Below are 10,406 nucleotides of genomic sequence, written 5' to 3'. Positions count from 1 at the left end.
ATAAATGGGCAGAAGGAAGGATGTATATAAGTCTTTTGAGGGCTGGGATATTTGTTCATTTTGCTCACTGCTATATCCCAGGTACCTAGCACAGTGTTGGGCACAGATTAAACACTCAGTAAATGTTTGTTAGATAAGTGGATGAATGGTGAAACTGGTTGATGGATAGAGAATGGGATGATGATTGCGTGGGTGGATGAATGGATGAAGGGTGGATAGATGGATAAATGGATGTAGGTAGATGGGTAGATGTATAGATGAATGAATTACTGAAGTAATGAAGTAATGAAGAGAGGGGGCTCTATTCCTCTGCCACCTGTACTAAACATGCATGTTTAGCTGTGGCTGAGGAAGGAGTTATTTGAAGCCTTCCTATCTTTATCCACTCCCTCTAATACTGAGGTGAGTAGATGAGAGTCGATGTGCCAAGCAGCCCCGTCTACTCCCCCAGACCCCTAGCTCTGCTGTCAGACTTGGGAACAGATTCCTTGCAGAAATAGATAAACTAAAGGCTGAGTGGGGAGGAGAGAGAATAGGGGATGAGAAGAACAGTTAGAGAGAGGAACTGAGTCAGAAACAAAGATGTAACCTTCCCAAACCTCAGAGGGCGGAAAAGACTTGCCCAAGAACTTCTGTCCTCATGACTGGCCCCCATCCCACCCTCCCCACTGATGGAACCCTAAGTTGCTGTCTGAGTTCTGGGCCCAACCCTGGCCCCCAAGCACCCACTTCAGAGACCTGAACATGGCAGATGTTGGTCTTAATGAAGGAAATAGCTCCTTGGGCTTTGAGCACTTTTACAGTGACCCCTTCCTTGGTCACCAGCTTCTCCAGAAACTGTGCAAGGCCCCATGTAGAGTCATGGCCCTGAACAGAATTGACATTAACTCCAGGACATGGGGGTCAGGGTGGAAATTACCCAATGGACAGGCTCTCACCAGCACTGGGTTCCCACTCACATACATTCTCACACCCTCTGAGACACAAGACACGCCCTTAGGTGGATTCACTGGTGCAGAAAAACGTGAGGGTTTAGAGTTTGGGTTTGGGAGCCAGGCTGTTGGGTTCAGGTTCCATCTGGCCACTTTCTAGCTGGACATCCTTGATTAAGTAACTTGCCTGATGTCACACACTCAGATGCTCACGTACACATGTGCATGACACATCAGGGCTCACCACGCAATCATTGGGGTCCTTGAGGCTGATGGGGACCCTGAGGAGAAGGTCTTTCTCACTCTTCTTAAGTTTCTTCAGTGCCTGCAGTTGCTCTTCACATGCCCCCAGGAAATCTGTCAGGCAGTTCACCAACTGGTGCACCTTCAGCACCTGAGTGACAAAACCAGATAAGGGGGCTCAGGGTGAGGCCAGGGCAGCACACTCAGTCACCGCAGCCACTCCTGCCACCTTGGTGCAGAACAGAGTAGAAGTGGCAGAGGACTGGCATGTGTCCCCTCCCAAGCTAACTGCAGCGCCAGAGTTACACCTGCCCCCCAGCTCCTTGAAGTAGAACAACAACAGGTGGCATCCCCCACTCCAGCCCAGAGCCCCAGGTTTGGGTCCTGACCCCTGACCCCCACCTCCTCTATTAGCTACAGAGGATGCTGACCAGACTCAGCTCTCAGCCCACAGCTTCGGGGCCAGCTTCTCCAGGGGCAGCTCCAGAATGGGCTTGGGGTCCAGGTCTGGCTCCTGCAGAGATGGGGTGGGGGGCGGATATCAAAGACTGATCCACTCAAGCCCACTCCCACACACTGCACGTCACACCCACACATTCCCTTGGAAAACAGCTGCGCAAACACCCATGTACTCAGTACATGCTCCTGTGCTAATCCTTAGCACTACAAACATTTCTGGTCTGTGTCAGGGCAGCATGAAAGCCCTACAGGGCATGGATGTCCCCTCCGTCCCTGCCTCCCCAGTGCCCAGCCCAGAGCCTTGCACAGAGGAGGGTCTGCCCCCCATGTTGCTCTCCAGATGGGCACAAGTGGAGGGGGAGGGACTCTATATGCACATCCTGCGACTCAGGAGTAATGAAAGTGACAATCATTTGGTCTGCCTTCAGGGGGCATCCCAGCATCCCACGTTTCCTTCCTCTCCAGTCCTCCCCCCCTGTAAGATCCATGAGGGGCAGGAGAGCCAGGACCCAGCCTTGACCATGTCACTGGTCAGCTGGGTAACCAGGGCAGATCCCTTCCCCTCCCATAGCCTCAGTCTGTCTCCTCAGAGGAAAAGAACTATAAGTCAGTCATGAGTCAGCTGTGCCGGGGTGACCACAGACAAGCCCCCCAGCTGCTCTGAGGGTATGAGGGAAGGCCTGACCCCAGCCCCTCAATACTCTGGTCGGGGGCAAGCGTGACACCAAGAACCTAGCACAGAGCAGGGCTCAGGAAGTGAGGTTGTTCCCTCATCAACTTGGCCCCAGTTGGAACCCTGATGCCTGCCAGCTGGAGTGTGGGCTGTGTGGGAAGGCCCTCTGGGTCCTGGCGGGGAGGTGTGGGAGACAGGGATTTCCCTAGGAGCGCGGGGGCTCCAGGCTTCTGACTCACTAAAGCTCTTGGATTCTTCTTAGTCCTCATGTTACTCTCCTCAGCAGTATCTAACTCCTAGACACTTTCCTTCTGGTAACTTCTCTTCTGGCTCCTTCTCAGTCTCCTCTGCCCCCCTCTCCTCCATAAATGTTGGTATTCCTCAGGGCTTGGCCTCCTCTCTCACCCACCTCCCTGTGACCTCAGCAGCCAGGTGTGGCCCTAGGACACTCCGATCGCCCTGCTTCTCCAGCCCAGGCCTATCCTCTGCCAGGCCTCAGACCTGTTGACCTACCACATGTCCATTGTCACCACAGGACTCCTCGTATCTCTATCAGACCTGTTCTTCATGAAATTCCCAATTGATGGTAGTCACTGAGGAGTACGCCCAATAAATCACCAAAATAATAAACTTCAGAATCATCCTGCATCTCTCCCTCACGTCCAAGTTCTGATAACAATCAGAACAGCTAACATTTAATCACACATAAGATATGTTGTAACACTGAAGATGTGCTAAGCCATGTCCCAACTATTCTACATATAAGAGCTCATATTACTCCTTACAACAGCCCTAGGAGGTAGGTCATATTATTTTCTCACTTTATAGCAGCAGAAAATACTGAGGCACAGAGCTATTTCCCAATGACACACAGCCTCTAAGTGGCAGAGCCCAGATACAAACCAGGCCATCTGGTACCAGTGACCATTCTCTTACCCACACATACTGCCCCTAGGTAGTTCTGTCTTCTTTATACCTCCCACTCCTGACTCACTAGACTCTTTCCTGCCTAGAACGTTCTCTGTCTCTCAGTTTTCTCAACAGCCTCCTCACTGGCCACTGGCCTCCCTGCCTCTAGTCCCATACCTCCAGCTCAACCTCTTCATCCTTTTAAGATGTTATAGGACCTAAATCTGACCACAGGGTCAATTGCCCTCAGAATAAAGTTGTAACACCATTCTTGTCAGTATGGTTTACAGGCTTTCATCATAAATGTAACATATAACTACATCAATAGTTACATTTACTGAGTACTTACTGTGTGGCTGGGAACTGTGTCAAGCACTTTGCCCGCACCATTTCATTAAAGCCTCACAAAAACCCTTGGAGAGATGCTTTTATTATCAATATTTCCACTTCACTAATGAAGGCAACTGGGATACAGAGAATTAACTCTCCTGCTCAGGGTCATAAAGGTGGGGAGCCTTAAATCCAGGTCATCTCTACCTTCACTGCTGCCTTCTAATAGCTCTTGGGAAGCAGGCTTTTCTGATGAAGCCCCTCCTGGGTTCCAAGTTCTGCACTAGGCCCTCCCCTGCCCAGGTCCTATGCAGGTCTCCCTCACCAGCCAGCCCTCCTCTTTGTCTCTCACTGCCCTGCTCCCATGCATGGCTGCCCAGTCTCTCTACTTGCTGTGCCATTTGCCATCTTGATGCCTCAGCTCAGAACTCCCCAGCCTGTGTGCCACAAGGACTTTCAGGGGGACCTAGACACAGATCCCCAAGGACCGGGTGGACATTTGGCTAGAATGCAATTCACCAGGTGCGCCATAGTGAAAATACTGAAATCCTTCTGAGTCACTTAGCAAAAGCCACTCCCCCAAGCACCCCACCATCCCAGCTGCCCTAGCTGCTTCCCTGGGACTCCATCTGCTCTTCACAGTCCAGCAAGTAAAGAGTTAATACCCAGCCCAACAGGGACCCTCCAGGCACTGCCTCTGCCTCCCTCTGGGACTGTGCAGGGCCAGCCTGCCCTCAACCTTGGCCAGCTCCCCTCCAGCCCGCAGGAGCTCAGCAGAGCCCACCAGGGAGCATGCCAGCATTCACAGGTCCACAGGTACACCACCAAGACACATACCAGCCCCGATTTCTACATATCCACCTGGAGAGAGGACACCCCTTGTGATATTCTGCAGGCAAATGCCCGGTGTCTATCTTGACCCCTGAAGCTAGCACTCCCCTGCAACTGTCCTTGCATGGCCACATGTGGAAGTGGCAGCCTCTCAGGTTGCTGGGCAGAGGTAGGGAAAGCAGGCCAGGGGACACACAAATTTAATTGGTTGGCTGGAGGAGAGGAGGGGCTTGGGGTTCATGCTGTCTCCAGCCTCCCCTCAAGGCTACAGGCCTCTTGACTCTCAGCACCTGGGCTACTCCTTAGCCCAGATGCCCACTCACGCATACGAACCAGATAGCCCCCAGAACCAAGTGTCCTCATGTCTCAGGCTCATGACCACACATGTATGTACTGAACCACACATTCAGACCCAAGCCAGCCACACCTACCCAGATGTATACATTCCAACCAGCCAGGCTTACACACCACAGGCATGTAACCAGACACAAGCTACACACAGCTGGACACACACCCAGCCAGCACACGATAAAAGGCCACCAGGAGACACACACAATCAGGCCCGGCGTGTGCAGTAATGGAACCTAAACCCAGCAAGGCACGCAGATGGAGCCTCCACGTGCACACAGGAATCCTCTCCATCATGCTGATTCGCCACAGCAACCCCGTTAGCCCAGATTTCCTCCTCATCAACCAGGGAGGGGTGGCTGCTCTCTGGGGGCAGATTGATTTATCCAACTAATTAGCCCCAATTAATATTAATACACATTCTCAGGAACTGCAGCCGCTCGGGCAGAGAAACTGTCCATTGGGGCCATCAATCACTGTCCAGGAGACAGCAGAGGACACTCAGGAACTCCGGAGCCTGGGGGCAGCACCACGGGCACTGTCCCCACCCCCCTCCTGGGGCTCCCACGGGGAGTCAGCCACTGTTAACTAAAGGTGGAGACTCTAAGATAAGGGAGCCCACCCCTCCTTGGGCAGCTGGGAGACCAAGGCCCAGAAAGGGCTGTCACATCCACCAGGCTGCACAGCAAAACCCAGACACAGCATAAGGTGGTCTCCATGCCCTTCCTTCCCACCCTACTCTCTGCCATTCTCCTGCCAGGCCAGCTTTGTGCACACACCAATGGCTCAGTCACTTCCCTTGCGAATCCCAGCCCAGCCACATGACTATCTCAATACCTTGAAATATCCCCATCCAGGCTGTCAAAGCCCCCTTTTAAGACACAGATTCCTGGGAGGAACCCCTGTGCTTTGCATCTGTCAGGTGCTCAGCAGATATTTGCAGAACCCAGTGGGGTGGGGGATGGAAGAGAGAATGCATAGATGAGGGCTCCTGTCTCAGTGGGGTTTGGGGGTGCTCAGGGATTGAAAGAGGCCTGGTCTCCTGCTACCAGTTGTCACCATCAATTTATTCAACAAATATTCACTTGGGAATGCTCACCATGTTACTGAGCCATGTGCTGGGCCCTGGGAGAACAGAGCTGCCCCCAACCTTTAGTGGCTCAAAAGACATAGATGGAGGAGGAACTGACAGCAACACAAAGAGCCTGTGTGGGGAGAGCTAGGGGTGAAGAATGGCACTGCAGGCTCCCTGTCTTCTGACAGGCATGGGGCAGTGGGAGGGGTCCTGTCCTGGGGAGGGACCCACTTACTGGGATTGAGGGCTGGGGTCCCAGGGACTGAGGTCCGCTCACCTGCTGCTGGACACGCCAGGGCTTCCACCTGCCGCAGCACCGCCTCCCTGCACTTCTGGGCCTGGGATTTTGCCCCACACTGGAGTGTGCTGCCAGGAGAGCAGGATGGCCTCCAGCAGGGCCAGCAGGAATAGCACCACCAGGCAATAGGACAGCCAAGCCACCCCAGGCACCTTGGGGACTGTGTGGACGCACTGACTGCTTCTCAAGAACTCCGCCTACTTATATGTCAGCTACACTTTGAGGACACCCTCTCACAACTGGGGCCCCAGGGGTGAGGGCCATGGCCCTGGTGCTAAGCATGAAAGAGTCCAGGCCTGCAGGTGGGAGGGTGACTAGGCTCCAGTGACACCTACCCCCCATCCCACAGCTCTGCCCCATCCCCAGCACCCTAATTTTACCCATGCCAGTTCCCAGTGAGGTTCCCCAAGATTTCCTATTGCTTTCAGGATAATCATTAACCCCCTTAACATGGTGCCCAGGCCACATGGAGGTGGACTTCCAAGAGTTAGCACGTCACTCTGGGGGACATCTGCGGTCCAGGCAAGAAGGAAGGAAGGGACACCTAGGCAGAAGGCAGGGCTCAGAAGGCACCCAGCTGAGGCGACAGGAGGCAAGGAGGTGAGGGCTGAGGCAGGCAGATGGAGCCCCTGCCCCTGCCCCTGCTATCCCAGCTGCACTTTCCTTCCCGACTCCCTGGTCAAGGCCAGCCTCCCGAACCTGAGACTCAGGCCCCCTGTAGTGGTTCTTCCAGACTTCTCTCCCATTTTCTCACTGGACTAGGAACTCCACATGGACAGGGAACGCAGTGACCAGGAGTCTGCCGGGTGGGGAAGGGAGGAGAGGCGGAGGCGACTTCCTGGTAGGGCGGAAGGACAGGGAGGCGCTTGAAGCAGTAGAGTAGGAGGGACTTCATCTCAGAGCCCTTCCAGTCTTCTTGTATGATTCCTCTGTCTCAGAGGGGGAGAAAGGAGCAGCCTGTTGCAACTGAGGCTGCCAGTCGTCATGCCAGGAGAATGGTGGCTCTGCCTTCGAGACTGGGAAGCGAGCAGCAGGGTTGGTGGGGGCGAGATGGGCTTGTGGCTGGTAATGGTGAGTCTGAGCACCTGTGAGCCACCCAGGGCCGGGTGCAGAGTCAATGGCTGACCTGTTGCTCAGACCTAGAGGTAACCCCAAGGCCATCTGCCCTCTAACACTCTATGTCATCTCCAAGGGGCCTCTGGAACTATGCCACCTGGTCAGCAGACTCCCCATGTCCATCCTCCTCTCTGATGGTCCCCACTTTACTGAACCCTGGCTCTCCCAGCTCTCCCAAGCCTTTGTGCCTCCCTTTTTATAAAATACATTTCATAAAAGCAAGAACTTGTCCACCTTTTTCAAAGTGCCTGTCGCATGGCAGGTGCTTAATAGTATTTCTTAAATGGAGGAATGATAGACGGGTTGAGCCCTCCCATTTAGAGGCACCATATTTACCTCCATGTATCTCTGCTGGCTCCTTCCTAGCAGCTGTTAACATGCTTAAAAGTCTCTCCCACATTTAAAAAAAGTTCCTCTCAGATCCACATCCTTCATAGCTACTGCCCTTATATCTTCCCTCCATCTCCAGCCAAGCTTCTCCAGTGACCTACACTTGCTCTCTTCACTTCCCTTTCACTCCTCCACCCAGTACAGTCTGCTTTATGCCCAGATCATCTCAATGGTCTCTCTGAAGTCACCAACGTTTGAAGTCATTGTCTCCACTTGAAAAACACTCGTTCCTTGTCTTCTGTGACAGTGCAGTTCTTGGCTTAGATGTCACTTCCTCCAGGAAGCATTCCCTAACACACACAGTGCAGGCTGGATAGGGTCCCACTTGGCTTACTCATAAAATAGAGCAGCGCTCTACTTTATCGCGCTTCTGGTGTTTTTGTGTAATTATACACTTGGTATCTGTTTGCTAGTAGAATGAAAGCTCTATTTAGGTAAGAACTATTTCTGATTGGCTACCCAGAATGAGGCATTCAATATATTTAATATAGCTTAATATATTTATGTATTTAATAAATTTAATATAATTTGTCATTTTTATAATTTATAATTTTATAATATATAATTATATTTATAATTCTACCTTCCCTGTGGAAGGAATTCAATATATTTAATGGAGGGGTGGAGGAATGGAGGGGTAGCGAGAGGGGGAAAGTGGATGGACAAGGACTTGCCGACCAGCAGAAAGCTACAGGTTGAATATAGACTGGAAGTTATTTGCTTAATGGGCTCTTATCAGGATCATGGTGGTAGATAAGATAAATGTGAAAAGGGCTGAAAGCAGGACTGACTGGGAGGTTTCCTACTGGGGACAAGAGAAGGAACTAAGGCAGGACAGCTGGGGAGTAAAATGGGTTACCTGGGAAGAAATCACCTACTCCTCCATTCAACAAGCCTTTGCTGAGTAGCCAGAGTACCAAGCACTGTGCTGGGTGCTGCACATTCGAGGGCAAACCCCACGCAGCGCTGACCCCAAGTACCCTTACCTGCCTAAGGAAAGGCACTCAGGGCAGCCAGTCCCAACCTGTGGCGGGGGGAACCCAAAAGGGCCCGGCCAAGGCTGCTTGGGAGGCTCTGGGCTTGGGTGGCACGGCTCTCTTAAGGGTGCAGTGGGGCGGGTTGCCTTGGCAGGTGGCCCGTGGTGACACGTCGTCCCAGGGGCTTTCCTTGGCCCTGATCTGATCAATGTTTTCATTGGTGACCTGGATGAAGTTAGAGAGGTCTAGTGCTCAGACCTGTGGATGGACAAGCTGGGAGGCAGAGCACAAGGATGGGCAGCCAAGCCAGGATCCCAAAGGCTCTCAATGGGCTGGAGCCCTGGGATGACCCTAAGGAGTGTCTAACAGGAGCAATGGCAGGTCCTCTCATGAGTCTTAAACTCCAACATCACAACCCCAGGGAGGGAAAGGGAGGGTGGACAGGGACGTGACACCTCCTGCAAATTGACAGCAGCAAAGGAGCCCAGTGCATGGACAGTGCTTCTGTCTCCAGTGTTTGTGGTCACCTAGCACAGAACCTGGCACCTTGAGAGTGTTTAGTGCCTGTTCTTGGGGTGATGGTGCAAACCACACATGTACACTAGGTTTGGAGTTAGGCAGGTGGGTTCAAGTCTTTAGCTTAGAAAAAATCAGCAACCATCTCTGAACCTGTTTTCCCACCTATAAAGTAGAAGCAATAATGCCCAGTTTTTTCCCATGAGAGATAATGGATTGTCAACTCTACAGCCTAATAGCTGTTGGACTCTATTGTGAAGACATAGTCCCTGCTTTTGAGCCTCAACAGAAGCACCAAGGAGCCCTTTCAACACAGCCTGACGACTGTAAACTAGGTAGAGGTATGAGGAAGGGCATTCCAGGCAGAACAGGAAACAAGCAAAGGGCCTGGGGGTGGGAGGTGTACACTGTCCCTGCCTGAGGGCCACAGGTCCAGGATGTGGGTGCTCAGGAGGCAGGGAGACCGGAGTGGTTGGCAGTACAGTTTGATCAAGCATGGCTGTGAGGCTCTGATGACAGCCAGGAGTCTGTACTGAGCACAAAAGCGATAGAGGTCTTAGGCATGATCAGATTTGCACTTACAAGTCACTCAACTTCTATATGAAGGACAATTGGAGAAGACCAGTCTGGAGGCAGGGGAGGCCAGGCAAGCAGTGGCAGTGGGCCTGGGGGAGGGGGAAAGGCTGAGAATGGGCAGTAGCCATGTGACTTAAAGGGTCTTGAGGCCACGGGACTGGTAGACTGGGAAGAGGAGGGGCTGGCTTGTGTGGTGACTCCTTTGTGCCTCAGCAACATGAGACACCAAGAAGAGCTCACTGCTGGGGCTCTGATATAGACTGACCCAGGTTTTTATTCTAATCCCCTTTTTGTAGCTGTAACTTTCTGTTAAATGAGGACAAAAATGCCTACAATAGGGTTAATAAGATTAAATGACATAACTATAAAGTGCCTTGAAGGTTGATGGTTCATAGGGGGTGCTTGGTAAATGTTATTCAGAATGCCCTTCCCCTTTTCCCATCAAGTCAGCTACCATTCCATGCATCACATATTTAGGGGCTTCACTAGCACACCCACCCACCTGCACCCTCTCCTCCTTCACTCAACACAGGCCCTCCCGAATGTAAGCTCCAAGAGGCCAACCTAGCCTGTCTCATTTATCTCTGCAGTCCCAGCACCCACCCAGTGCCCGGCCCCTATAAGAGGCTCCCTTAATATTCACTGAATTAATTGAACACCTTATAAGCAGGATTCCATATGCCAAGAATATAGTCATGAACACGAGAAAGTACAGCTTTCAGGAAGCCTTTGA

General features: G+C 52.2%; 1 long non-coding RNA gene across 1 annotated transcript; it reads right to left on the bottom strand.

The window, feature by feature from the left end:
• Window positions 1-796: 796 nt before the first annotated feature.
• Window positions 797-3,056, bottom strand: LOC140848680 (uncharacterized). Its single transcript, XR_012129780.1, has 3 exons — window positions 2,821-3,056; window positions 1,607-1,689; window positions 797-1,326 (listed from the first exon to the last, which is right to left on the bottom strand). It is a non-coding gene; the product is annotated as an uncharacterized lncRNA (long non-coding RNA).
• Between the last annotated feature and the right edge of the window lie 7,350 nt (window positions 3,057-10,406).

This window comes from Manis javanica, chromosome 4 (assembly GCF_040802235.1).
Source record: "Manis javanica isolate MJ-LG chromosome 4, MJ_LKY, whole genome shotgun sequence".
Lineage (NCBI taxonomy): Eukaryota > Metazoa > Chordata > Mammalia > Pholidota > Manidae > Manis > Manis javanica.
The sequence above is the reverse complement of the archived record's forward strand: the minus strand, read 5'-3'. Positions and strand labels throughout refer to the sequence as shown.